At 43.8% G+C, this 14,264-nt stretch overlaps 1 protein-coding gene across 14 annotated transcripts in view; it reads right to left on the bottom strand.

Annotated features, from left to right (window-relative positions):
• LOC129384282 (uncharacterized) overlaps positions 1–13,910 on the bottom strand; it is a 667,107-nt gene extending 653,197 nt beyond the window's left edge. For 13 of the 14 annotated variants that reach the window (XR_011896160.1, XR_011896161.1, XM_072290000.1 and 10 more), the window contains exon 1: positions 13,368–13,910. The gene's annotated coding sequence lies outside the window, so the exon portion shown is untranslated. Of the gene's footprint in view, positions 1–13,354 lie in introns of all 14 variants that reach the window. The other variant, XM_072289999.1, reaches the window with a different exon arrangement.
• Positions 13,911–14,264: the final 354 nt, after the last annotated feature.

Below are 14,264 nucleotides of genomic sequence, written 5' to 3'. Positions count from 1 at the left end.
CATGGTCATAGCAAGGTCATCTGAGCGGAAAGATTTCGTGCATGCGCACATAGCAACATGCTAAACGGGCGACATGTTACCGCTGATGACCGATGAAGACCAACAAACAAGAAAACATAAATGTTCAAAACACACACAAAAGCTTAAGCCCTCAATTTTTTTTCTTCGTTCATGTGCTACAACAGGGGGGTGAATATTCTCGAATCAGAACCTTCTGCAGTTTCTTCTTCTTTTTACATTTGCAACACCCTTTTTGTATCATATAGCAAAATGAGAACAGCCCTTACCCTCTGTGATATCTTTGTTGTGCTGTATGTACCTCGTGCGTCGTCCGAAAGCTAATGCAAAACGCAACTAAGCAATCAAACTATAAAAATTCACGTTCTCTTTCTCGACTTTCGAATCTTATCACAGCTAGTCGTGAGTGCGCCTAAGCCTTTTTTAAAAACGCAACTACAGTAAGAAACATTCTTCCGCCCAGAAGGTGGTTCTACACTAATTAGCGTTTAGCTCGTCAACCTTGGCGTCCGAAATTATCCAGTGCACTCCTTGTCAGGGTGACGTGGTCATTGTTCTCCTGCCTTACTTATCCCACAACGCCCGTACATAGAATTGAAGTTGGCATGAGCTTAAGGGCAATCTTATTAATGTTCGAACACTAGAACGCAGTCCAGATTAATGTTTCGAATGAGTTGCGAAATGTTACCTCTTCAGAGAAATGCTTTTAACAGAAAACTGGCAGGAAAGGAAGAACAACAACAGGAGAAGCCTGGGCTTTTGTTCTTCGCTCGCATTTGCGGTGTCTTCTTGCACTGTTTTTTTTTAATGTGCAAGTGTACAAATTGACCCAGTTGTACTTTTTCTGCACGCCTAGCAATTAGCTTTTTTCTCAAGCTGCCATAAGTTTCCAACTGTTGAGTTTGTTGTGTTGTAAAACTAGGTAGCACTAAAAGATCCAGCTCACTGATCATTGTAAGCAAACGAAACTCAACTTGAACCGTACCTTTCCGTTCGCTTCTGCAGCGGTCATAGAGATGAGCTTTCAAAGCGCTGAATAAACCAGAATGCGATTTGTGTAAGAGTGTGTGTACGCGTGTGCGTGCAACGTCTTTCGGCTTTAGCCTATTTGGAGTTCGTGAATAAATATCTTTATTTTTATTTACCTGGCACCAATCTTAATATAATATGTAAACTTGCAAGAAATAAAACAAGAACTCTAATAGAAGCTGATGCAGAGGCAGATCGTTCTCAGTACCAGCTATGCATCAGATGTACAATTAAAAACAGAACGTTTGGTTTTGCGAATGTGCAACAGACAACGTGTCGAGTTCGGTCTCGCATAAATGTTAGATGCCAACCTCATACGGGCTTGCCACATGATGTTGAAGACAGCGCGTCTACGTCGTACGCACTATAACTGGCGCATAACCTCCACAAGTTTTTGTCGCGCTTCTTTCAAACCACCACGCCATTTTCACGCTTTAATATGCGACCTCGTTTTCGTGATAGCCTTTGTTTCCGAGTCTGTATTTTACTGTTCCCATCTAATACCAGCAAACAAGCCTTAAACAAACACCCAGACAGCCGTGTTCCATCCAAATGGAATGCAAATATTCGATTGAAAGCGCTTTATTTTCCGTCAACGTTGATCAAATAAAGGAGCCAATATGCTCAGGCGTTCCAACAAATTAAAGGAAACTGACACTCAAGCACATATTGGTTTCTTAGAACCGTTTCTTTCAAAATACCGGTCTAGTTGGAAAAGTGTCATTTCAGGAGACCTCCCAATGGATCAAGTACGGTATTTTTTTGTTTGTTCGAACTGTCCCCTGTGTTTATCCAGACTGTAGGGCAAACTCAAATCTGAAAGCATACATTTTTCAAAGCGGTGTTCGAAACCATCCCTTAAGCAGCTTATTTTTTTATTGTCGGAGCCCAAAAATGCTCGTGCTGCGCTCAAAACCCGATTTGTAAAATAAATATGCCCGCGCGTCCGCACACTTTTGCGCACACTACTGCACTTTGGATCGATATAGCCTATAACCTAAACCATTACATGTTTGAGCCGTCGAAAACATGATAGAATTTTCGCATTCGAATTGTTGACAGGCTACTTTAACTGCACGAAGGACAGAAGACGTGAAAAGTTTTGTGCAAGCCGGGTATTGAGAACTCGATAGCCTCTGAAGTATTGCGTACTGCTCGAACCACCCCGTGTTCTTGGACGAAGTAGGCGGCTTGCGTGATGCTCCAGCTTTCACTGAACCCTCGCATGCTCTTGAAAAACGCGCCTGCCTCTTCCTGCGCAAGTCTCAAGCATGCGCTGCACCATTCACAGAAGACTCGTCGTGGTCCAGGCATGAGTTATATGTCTGCTTTGGGCCGTGCGAATCTGAGAAACTACTAAAACGCATTTGGATGCAGTTTACAACTTTTACCGCGTTTCCCACGTCGCTGCTTCTGGGCTAGAAACTGTAGCAATCATATTGACATGTGCAATCATATTGACACAAGATCCGAGGAATAACGTTTGCAAACCACGATCACAATGTCTAGCCCTGGTGTAAATCCATCTATTAAATCCGGCGAGCAGTTTTGTTCTTTTCTGAGAAATGTTGAGGAAGCCCTTGCTCATCATTTTGTACATTTAAACGTATCTTCAAAGTTGTACGACTTCGCTTCTTGGTTATTCATTTGCTTCTTTATTGGGCGTCTGAACATCATCGTCATTTCGCGATTGATTATTTTTACTGAGAAGCATTCTTGACGAGTTCACGTCACTTTTCTGTAACGGGTATCTGTTCGTTTTCTTGAAACGATCCCGGAGATAGTAGTCTAAAAAAAATCTTGGTTGATTCCGAAGGGAGTGGCGTCTAATATGTGGGCTGTTCCGACGGATATGTGCCGCAGTGTATGTGGCCCTCTTCAATGAAGCTATTTGACGCAAACTTGGCTATGTGCCACTCGGTGTGTGCCCCTCTCTTTTGAATCCCTTGGACGTCAACGTTGGTTAATCACTATGACAGCAATAATCGTGCACTGTAACACCACGCACTTCGCGCAGATTCACAAATGTCGCATAATCGTCATTCATTCGCTGCGCAACAGTTATATGTTGGAGAAGAACCATTCGCTAGCAATCCGTGAATAGTTAGCATTCCTTACACGTGAACGGCTGCTGAGTAAGCTTTCTTTTGAATATTCCATCCTTGAGATTAATTTCTTCCAGTTCTTTAGCTGTGCATATAAATTCGAATAGTTTCTGGCTCAGATTACTTGGCTCATACCGGACCATTGTTTATTAAACATAGAATATCTGCCATCCATTATCTAGTGCCATTTATCATACTTGGCGCCTTGAATAACTTGAGCTTACCTCGGGCTAAGTTCGTAATCCAACTCTCATCTGTGACACAAACGCACACTCATACAAGCACCAGATCCAAAGAGAAATGGCATCTACCCCGACTTTGCACAACGTATGGCTCCCGAATGTTGCAGTTCCTGGTCCCGAACGCCCTTATTACAAACAAATGGTACACAGAAAATACGAACCTAAACAAAAAAAAACAATTTTTCAGCAATTTGAGTATGTGGTGGGCTCAAAACCAAATTAGGGTGCTCTTGTCATATTTTTTGCCATGATATAAAAAGCAAAAATACTGCTATGCATTGCGTTGGAACTTCGTCTACTATATCGCAGTGTTGAATTGCAATTATGTTTTAAACCTTCTGTTTATGCTATACCGCTGTTATATGCTTTTTTTTTGCTTCTCAGTCCATTGTGTATATGAATTTTACTTTTGTCTTATATTATGTTTATTTCTAATTCTGCATTGTGTACGGTTCCTTGATTAATGATGTATGTGAAATTGTATTTTTTTCCCTCCACTGCTGCCATGTTGTAAATGGGCCCCGGATCCCGTCAAGCTGTTCCAAGAAAGCTTTTTTCCCAGGCCTTTTTCTCTTGGAGAAAAAATGAGGCTCGAATCTTGCATCTTGAAAATTGTACCTGGTGTACTGTCGCATCCACTACGTTGACCATTGATTCAGAGTGCGTCTCTCTCTCTCTCTCTGCATGTGCGCGCGCATGTGTGTGCGTGTGTGTGTGTCCATGTGTTTCTGTTTTAGTTCTTACATTGTCATGTTATTTCTCTCCATTCATGTGACAAATAGATACTGTGGAAGAGCTGACGATGAAAGGCACCGACATTGCCATCTCGCCAAATGCATACATCAATAAAACTGAGCAACATGCCTCAACATGCAACCGTTTAGTACTGCTTGTGATCGTGGTCTACAACGACCTTTACGATGTCCTGCCGCAGGAAAAAATGCCTTAAATTCATCTTGATGCGTTATAAGTTAGTACCGCGTAACTGCGTACTGCGTATAGCTTAGTATAACTTAGAATAACTTAGTATAACGCAAGCAAGGCAGATGATGATTATTTTTTGGGAACAAGATAAGCCCAAGGGGTGTAAACGTTTTTTAGACTGTTCGTCGCGCCAACCTGTGGCGACCATGCAAAGCTTAAAACACCCTTCCAGGATTTCAAGCGCAACATTAAACCGTGCTATCAATTTCAACACTTGGCCTTAAAGTGAAACTGGCAAATTTTGCATATACGATTCACATTTTGATATTCAGCTAAGCTTTGAGGAGTGCAAACATTGGCAATATCTAACTTGCACAAATATATTAAATATTGTCGGAGGAGCAACTACTAACGTAGTTGTTGGTAGACGATCCCACCACCTAATCCGGAGTTTGTGGATTCAGCCGCTACTGGTGGCAAGTAGTTGGATATTCTGGAGCTTTCGTTTACTTTTCAATTTATTTTAAATGTGGCCAGTTACCACGCGTTTATCACCACTCCGAAATTGCTTTAGCTTAATAATGGTGAAGAACTAGTTCATTACTTTTTTACCCCAAGTGGTTGTTATGACAGTAAAGTAATAGTTATTGAACGCCACATTGCCCCGAATATAACCGTACTGTCTCTTTTTTTTCTCCGCACCCACAGAGGCCATCGGTAAGTGCCATATACGTCACTCGCAGCCTTTAAAGGCACCGCTTCATGACGTCTTCGTGCGACAGAGCCTCTCCTCAGGACATCGCTACGGTTTCCAGGGATACCATCGGTGCTAAATTCGGCGCAGGCAAATGCTCGCATCTCGAGGCTTAGCTTTTACTCTCTTTTTTTCCGCTATGCCTCTCTGCGTCAATGCGAACATGGTTTTCCTAGAATTTTTGTCTATCCGACTGTCCGAACAGTCACGAGCTGTGGTTGGGAAATGGACGCGCGTTTTGCAAGAAGTAGTTGCATTGCAGGAGGGAGCTTTCATTCAGAGAACACGGGCATATATTACGAACTGGCAATACATACATACATACATACATACATACATACATACATACATACATACATACATACATACATACATACATACATACATACATACATACATACATACATACATACATACATACATACATACATACATACATACATACATACATACATACATACATACATACATACATACATACATACATACATACATACATACATACATACATACATACATACATACATACATACATACATACATACATACATACATACATACATACATACATACATACATCAAATCATGCGCGCCATATCTACATAACCACCAAAGGCGTGTTTGTACAGTGGCTGGCGTACTCTGATTCTTTAGAAATCGTGATCTTTCAGGCACACGAGTATTTGGCTACCCTCTGCGTCTCTCGCCATTGTTGGTCGTGTCGCGGCAACACCTGGGGTGTTACAAAAGACTTTGCTCCAAAAACCCTCTCTTCGTTGTAACTTAGTAGAAGCGCATTGAAGGACACAACCAATAGATTTTGTGGCCAAAATATTTCTTTTGATAGCAACAAACAAGATGTAGGCAGTATCATAGAGTGAACATTTTGGCTGCCGGATTAAAGCAGCTTCACGTCTTCCTCGTAGAGAAAACTTTCAAGGAGGGTTCATGCTCGTCCCATAATCGAAGCCGTTTGACTTTGACAAATTTCTTTTTAACCTTTTCGCAACTGTGAACTTCGGCAAGCACGTACTCCTAGCACAATCGAGCGATTGAAATGGGCAACCGTTTTCTTGTTGTCGTGATTGATTAACGGGATGTTGGCGGAAATAAAGACGCTGGGTGCTCCTTCTAAGCGAAACAATTATTTAAGTATACAAAACTTTTTTTGCGTTTTACAAATGATCACAAGGGTTGCAGAAACACCTGATCCGATGAATTAAGCATAACGAATCCTTACAAAAGCAAATGTGAGACGTAAAAAGGAGCCATAAAATTCACTAACACTTCAACCACCTGAAACACAAATCATATAAAGGATCAGTTGACGGCTGTAGCTCCTTCAACACGAAAACATGAGAGAACGTAGAATGCAACTATGACTAATGCAAAACGTTAACTTCACTTATCCAAGTATATCTCCTATACTTCAAAACCTCTCATCTTCATGGACGCAGTTTATGCGATGACTTACAATCTACAAACAATATTATTGCTACGTTTGTCTGACCCGGCCTCTCGCTGAACAAGGGGGTGCACAGGAAGCTAAAGTAACGGTAAAAATCATGAATCCTAAGTAGCGCTTACCAACGCCATAATCAGTTTATTGGTATGACGCACGCGGTTGCCTGGAATTGTGCGAGGCCTGTTTCGAAGCTTCCTGGGTTACCCATTATTAATTCTATCTAAGAGTGCAATCTATTCAGCACACACACACGCACACGCACACAAGAAAAAAAGAACATTCACAGATTAATGGCAACCGTAGCAACTGGAACCTCGAAGCCAGCTAAGCTACATCAGCCAGTTCTTGCATCGCTCGGAAGTTCTAGGCGTTTGTATGCGGGCTTACAACCCCTCTCATTATGGAGCATTACATTGGGTGAACTAGGGGCCGCGTTCGAACGGGCGAAAAGGAGAACTGAAGCGTCGCAGTCCAATGACAGAGCAGGAGCAGTTTGGCGCCCTCAAGAGCAGTTCGAGGTTATCCCGCGGGGAAGGGAAGTCCAGTGACCCGGACGACTCATATATCCTGTCCACTTTGCTTGTGTTTCCATCGTTTCGGTTCAGTATGCCGCAGAGAAATGGCGGCTGAAAACCCAAGTTCATGTCACACTTACCCAACGGAAGAAAACAGCCTGATCACTTGATAGACCTCCGCCCTATCACTCGCTGAGACCATTGGAACGTTTCAATGGGGGCAGCAAACAGCGTTACTCCCGCAGCGCTACCTGTCCTGCTCCTCTCTGCTCTTTTCCTGCGCTCCTGTTCAGCCAATGGAATGCGCCACGACGCAGCCGCAGGTGGCCTGTGTCGCTACTGAGCTCAAGCACGTTCGTGGCTGGCTGTTCTTAACAACGGACACCACACGCGCTGCGTCGAACAACACGGCTTCCGCACGACGGTAGCCGTACAAACTCATAGCCGACCTTCAATGTGGAGCGAGTGAAAGGTAACGTGGAAAAAAAGTTGCGGATTACTGCATAAAAACACCACGCCAATGTGTTGTATATTGGAATGATATGTACGCAAGGCCACGTTTATTTTATAATCGTTGATATATACGTTTCAAATGAAAAATGACTTACGAGGAGACCTAAGCACTTCTCATGAGGTATGAATGCGAAATCATTAATGTTCAATTGAACGGCGCTGAGCGGTCCTTCGAGTTTTGCGCTGTGGTTAATGACCCCAGTGGTACGCACCGCCCGAGCCAGCAAGAGTGAGAGGGCATGCGGTGCCAACGCCGCATCCCCTCTCCCCTCACGCAACACCTGGCGCGCCATCGCTGCAGCAGGAGTTCCCTTTCCCTTCGTTCCGAGAGCGAGAGCGATGGTGAAGTGGTGTGGCGACGATGCCCTCTACCCTCACGCAACAGCAGCTGGCGTACAAGGTGTTGCGTGAATGGATAAATTTTATCCACTGCACCGATATCCCCGAGGCACAATCGTTTGCGCGTGCGGGCTTTGTGATAGTGGCGTAATGTATAAGATTTCTTTATAATGCGGAGAAACGTACGAGGGGCAAACGGGACACTGCATTAATGTAGGACTGTTAGAGCATTTAGTGCTTCGGTAAAGAATGTAGCTCTCACTAATCTAGCCTTGCAGTGTTGATCGTGTGGTTGCTCACCGCCTTTTGCGAGCACTGGGATACTATTTATAAGCATCAATATCAGACTCCCCGGAAAGTGATAGAAGGCTATCATATAACCAAAGAAAAAGAAAGGTGTGTTAGCCGAACATCACATTGGTTTGCCTCACAAAGAATTTACGCTTCTGCAGCAGACATTTTCCGAACTTCAGCTGATTTAGACGGCTGTGGTAACTCTAGTTACCTGTATTTACGTGCTTGCTTGTATTTGTGTTAATGATTGAATACACCCTTCGGTTGCCAGTCAGCGCTTGTGCTGTGTGTCACTCGTCCTATGCGTCCTCGTTTTCGCGCGCGGTTTCATTTGAAAGTGAAGCTTTACCAAGTGTCCCAAGTCACAGTTTAATTAGAGTCGATGCCTCACACCTAAGTTCGTAGTTGAAAATATAATTTCCTGTCGGTTGACACGTACGCTAAGGGAGCCACGGCTATCTAATATTCAATCTGCGATACATATCACTTTCTGAGGTAAATTCGTGCAAAGCCTATGTAAGGGGTCTGATAGCAACGGCAATCAACACGCAAGTGATATCTGCGAACGACGCATAGATCACATGTTCACGTAAAATTCTGCCACGCTCCCAACCTATCAGTTCAATTGACATCACACCTAACGCGTCCAGACTATCGATTCGCGTCGTGAATATACGAGACGATGAGAGGACAAAAAGCTTATCGGCATCTCAACTTCCTGTCGCCGTCTCTGCGCCTCACTCAGCTGTTTTGAGCAGCGACAGGACATGAGGCAGGGCATCGTAACGTCAACGAGTTGTGGGAACGTGGGTGACAGGCGTCGTATATTATTACGCAACACCCAAGGGCGTCAGAAGCTCTTTGCTGATAGGGAGTTGGGTGCTGGAGAAAGAGTTACGCCCAAGCGCTGCTACGCTATGCAAGGCCAGCGATTTCGTGGAAGACCGTTCCAATGTACGCGGTACCGCATTATTACGCAAAGTTTAGCAAGGTAGCTTTGTGGCTCCAGTACTATTTGCGTACGTCTTCGTGACCAAACCCGAGATGTCTGCCGTGGCGACAGAGCCAAGAAAGAAGAAGAAAAAAACACTTTTTTTCTCTGCATCGGGCGATCGCAGCAATTGCGCCATTATTGTATCAAACACATTGCAATAAAGCGTATTTAGTATAACTCCGGTGAAAGGACACAGGTGCTGCAACTACAAATAATAGCAAGTGATACCCACTGCCGAATACAATGCCCAGAAAAAAAAATTCATTGCAGTTGGTAGGGGCACTGTCACAAAACTCAGGCTCACTCAGTGACACAGTGTGCCCTATAGTACATTCGTTCACTGTAGAAGGCATGAAAGTTACTGCATCTCTGATTGAATTTTATGTTTGATAACGCCCAGCCGACAAAGTTAAGTATTCAAGAACTCGTCGAAATATATTCTGATTTTCGCATAGTGACTATTTCGTTTGAGAATGGAATGGCTATTCTAAAGTTTCGAATATTTGCACATCCCTGTTGTTTTCATTACATATAACTAGAACAGTGAGCACGAAAGGAAAAATAAAGCTTCTGATTCGCCTTTTCTACTGGAAGTACGAAGCAAACAACCGTTCTCGCACTAATTTATTATATCATTCTTATATTATAGAATTCTATTTAAGTATTCTCTCTTTACCAACTGCCGCCCGATTCACGGTCGGTCCCCCGTAGTGGTTCGAGGCACATCTATACGCACAACACCAAACCGTATCTTCAAGGACTCGCTGCATTTTTATGGTTCCTCTGTAAATGAGCGCAACATTCAGCGGCTCCTTTCAGGGCTACCGTCGCTTTGCTGCTACCTTTAACAGTATTATAACAAACTGTCACTCCCTTCAACACGCAATCAGTATAATCGCACCCATTTTCTGTCCGGTATAAAACAACCTCCTATGCAGCAGGCAACGCATTTCAGGACATAAAAGATGGCACTTACAGCGCGCCAAAAACTCCCCCCCCCCCCCCCCACCCCACCTCCACCATCCGTCGGCGCGTCTGGCCAAAACTACTCTCAAGTTCGCTTCTTATGATCACTTTGCAAGCGAAGGGCCTGAATTGCCCGTGCTGGATGCGACGACGAAACCGGGCCAAGTGAAGGCACATTTTTTTATGAGCCAAGGGAGAAATATCAATCGGAAGCGCCTCGGCACTTTCTTGTTTATTGTGTACTTGTATATGAGTATTTCTGTCGGGTTGAATACATCCATCCTTCAATTCGACTCTAGCCTCCAAGTTTAGAGACCACGATGCTGCGGAAGAAGCTAAAAACATGACAAATTTATTTGTGGCCCCTCGTAACGATGTGTGTTGCCGTATCGCGAGTGTTGCTGCACACACTTCGCTGAAAATTGACAAAACTCATAAGGACATGAAGAGTAGCTGAACGCGCCGGCTCCGGCAACAAATGGTCTTTCTCGGACATATGATGCAGGAGAGCCATGAAAAGGGGGTGGCACGTGGTTTTTAGGCTTAGTGGCTCTGTAGAAAATAAGGCGTGGATATGCATGCCGAAGTGACTTTGCGATGCACATTCTCGGAGTGTGAAAGACATCCATGTCTTTCACCAGAAAACGCACCGTGAATCTGCACCAATACAGTATTGGCTCATTTTCCATTGATTCCGCATTATCCTACAGATATCTTGGCCTCCATCTAACACCATCGCTATCATGGGTAACTCACGTTCAAAACATCTGCGCTACAGCCTCTCGCACACTCGGATACCTACGCCGTAACTTGAAGGCCGCATCCCCCGACATAAAAAAACTAGCATATATAGCATTCATTCGCCCAAAACTAGAATATGCCTCATCCATTTGGCACACATCACAAGCGTACCTCGCCGCTGACCTTGAAGCCGTGCAGAATCGCGCCGTCCGATTTATATCATCATGCTATTCAAGAAAAACCAGTATTACCGCGCTGAAACACTCCCTGGCCATCCCATCACTCGAGTCACGCCGCATTATATCTCGCCTCTGTCTTCTTCATCATTTCTACTATCACCCACACACGAGACACGAAAAGCTGCAACCCCCGCACAGGACGTCTAGCCGCCTAAGCCATGACCATAGCATCGCACGCATCAACTGTCGCACCTTAGCTTTAAAGTCATCATTTTTTCCGGACGCGATAGCACTATGGAATGGCCTGCCAAATACCATCGCATCATGCACTAACCGCAAATCATTCCGGGATAAACTAAATGACCATTTTTCATGAGGGCAAAAGGTTCTTCAATTCGGCACTCTGAACAGCTGATTACTTTTTATTTTTACTTGTTTCCCGTGTGATGCCTTTTTTACTGTATTTTTATCGTGTATAATTGAGTGTTTCATATATATATCTATATTTTTCTTTTTTTCTCGTGTTTCAATCCCGTGAATTTTACTTTGCATTGTATACGCGTGACAAGAACATTTAACTGTTACATACTCTTTTTTTTGTTATTGTTCAAAAAATTGACCTTGATTTTGCTCCCCCCTTATGTAATGCCTTCGGGCCTTTAAGGGAAAAATAAATGAAATGAAATGAAACATATACTCGAAGCTCAGTCTGTGCTACTATTTGGCCAGCAGTTCACCGCGCTGGCTCACACAAGTGCGTTACGAGCGCGGATAAGGTGACTACGACGCCAAGTTTGTTTTCGGGCGCACAAAGAAAGACTTTATGTATACAGTTGCGCGCAATGTTAAGTGCGACAAGGTGCCCGTAACCAACAGCGCCCCATCACTCCACGGCAGCGCCGACATGAAAGAAATCCGTGTAATGAATACCAGCAAGTGTAACGGTCTTTAGTTCTCCGATTATTCCCACGTCGACACCGCCTTGCAGTCTTGAGGCCCTTTTGAACACGCGAACCCAGTTGCAGCCTATAGTGCACGCGACTGTATATTCCAGTGAAAAACACTATCCTTAGCTCTGCTAAACTAGAATTTTGAATAATAGATTGTATTCTAATTCAGCTTCTGCGAGCACAAATTCCTTTTGTTGGTGTTGTAACGAAGCTGAAATGAACCTCTCGTAGGGTGTGAGGGTTCTAGCTGAGTTTACTGACCTCGTTCTCGCCGCGCACACCTCCATCGCTTTTCGCTATGCAATTCACCAATGCAAGGAAAATCAAAGCACTGAAATTTCCGCTCCACTGGCAGAGGTGGGAATCGAACCCAGTACCACTGCATTCTGAGATATTGTTCGACAGCCATGACGTGGAGGTAATGGATACCGCATGCATCTAAATTGCGTCGTAATTATTTATGTCGATATACGAACAATAAAGGCTATGCAGTCGGCTCTTAAGTGTCCCAGCCTATACTTATACCAGGTGGGTGAAGTACTTTTCTTTTTCGTTTCCATGTACACTTCCCAAGCATACAAGTGTATGTATATTAAAAAAGAACATATTGTCACCTCTTATTCTTAAATTATTTACTGCGTGCCTGTGTTTCAGTAATTATCCGAAGTTCAAGGCTTACGTTCAAGAATGTACGCGAAATCTGCTACTCTTAAATTTATCATTATTGTTTCTGAGTAAACAACGCAATTTGCTTCGTTCCCTCACGCAGTTTGACCTTTTCAGGCGATTTTGTATGTCCCTGCTATTTTAGTGGTTCCCGCTATATTAAAATTCCTTTTCCCTCGAGTTTCTCGTCAGCCGTTAAGAGTGCACTGAGAAAGGACAGAGTCTTCATGCTTTCATGATCTGAAGGCTCGATACGTGCAGCTAAAGACAAATTAATGAAAATTCCGAATAAAGTCTTGCCGGCTAATGTTCCTTAAAACCAAATTCTCTGATGCACTCAGATGCGTAAACAGTTGATGGTTTTCGTGATAAGGGTAGACATATGTCGTTCTTTGAAGCGCATGCATTAAAAAAAAGTTGCAACAAGGATATAGTCGTGACACATAAACGCGGTTCGAGGTTCCAGTATACATCGTAACCTGGAAGCAGAATAAATTACCCGGGAGAAAGAAAAAAAAAAAGGCGAGACGACCCAGAAGAAACCAGTGTTCAAGCGAGATAGGCATGTCCGGGAATGTCGAGCGATTTTTAAATTTAGGAGCCCAGCGAGGTAGCGACCTACAAAGCCAACTAAATAAAATAGAAAGTTGGGTTGCTTACCACGGATGCTCACCTTAAATGAATCCGCAAAACGGCGATAACACGAAGAGAACGAGACCAGACAAGTGTTTTCCGTCTTATGAAGTTTCTTAAGAGCAACACACGAAAGAAACATTATACACACGTGACGTTTAGAGACTCGGTATAAATCATCTAGCAGCTGCCGGTCACAATCAAATGAAGAAGTAGAGGGATGAGATACGCAATTGCAACATCTGTACACGGAACGGACAAGATTGTAAAAGCTCAAGCGCTTTCTTTATTATTGTGCCTTATGATAATTTTATTTCGACTAAACAAAAAAAAAAGAACACTTGTTGCCGCACTCGTTAGAATCGGCTAACAGCTGCGAAGTACTTGTTCCCGTTCACGTATTGTGCTCAAGTGATGGTCATTTACGCCTTTGGCAGTGTTTCCAGTGAAGGCTTTTTACGCTGGAGAGCGGGACCTGGTGAACGACGCCAACGACACACGAAAAAAAAAAGGGGGGTTTCAATGTTTTGCAAAGCAACAAATAAGCTGGGGTCTTTTTTTTATCAGACTTTCCCCTCGTAGACGACGCTACGGTTTACGATCTTGCGAATAGCTAAATCTGCGTGCTATGTATACATGCATATAGCTTTCACATCTATGCACGTTTTCAGTGCTTCCTTTTCTTTTTCTTCCCTGTTTTCTAGCGTTCTGTCTTGGTTGGGCGTACTTTTCTGTTGGCGGTTTAGCGCTTTCTTTCTCGTTTTGGTCGGAAAAAGAACTGAGGAGGCATACTTGCAGCGGTGCAACCATTGGCTGCACCCGAGAAGAGGATGGCATAAGCCGGAGCTAAGCTCAAGCACCGGGTTCACGACACGGCCCGCCGGATCAGGTTTCGCCGGTCGATCATGGCCAGATGCCTCCCCTTTGCCCGATGTCT

The sequence above is a fragment of the Dermacentor andersoni genome, chromosome 8 (assembly GCF_023375885.2).
Source record: "Dermacentor andersoni chromosome 8, qqDerAnde1_hic_scaffold, whole genome shotgun sequence".
NCBI classification, from domain to species: Eukaryota; Metazoa; Arthropoda; class Arachnida; order Ixodida; family Ixodidae; genus Dermacentor; species Dermacentor andersoni.
Note: the sequence above shows the minus strand (reverse complement) of the source record. Positions and strands in the feature narration are given on the sequence as shown.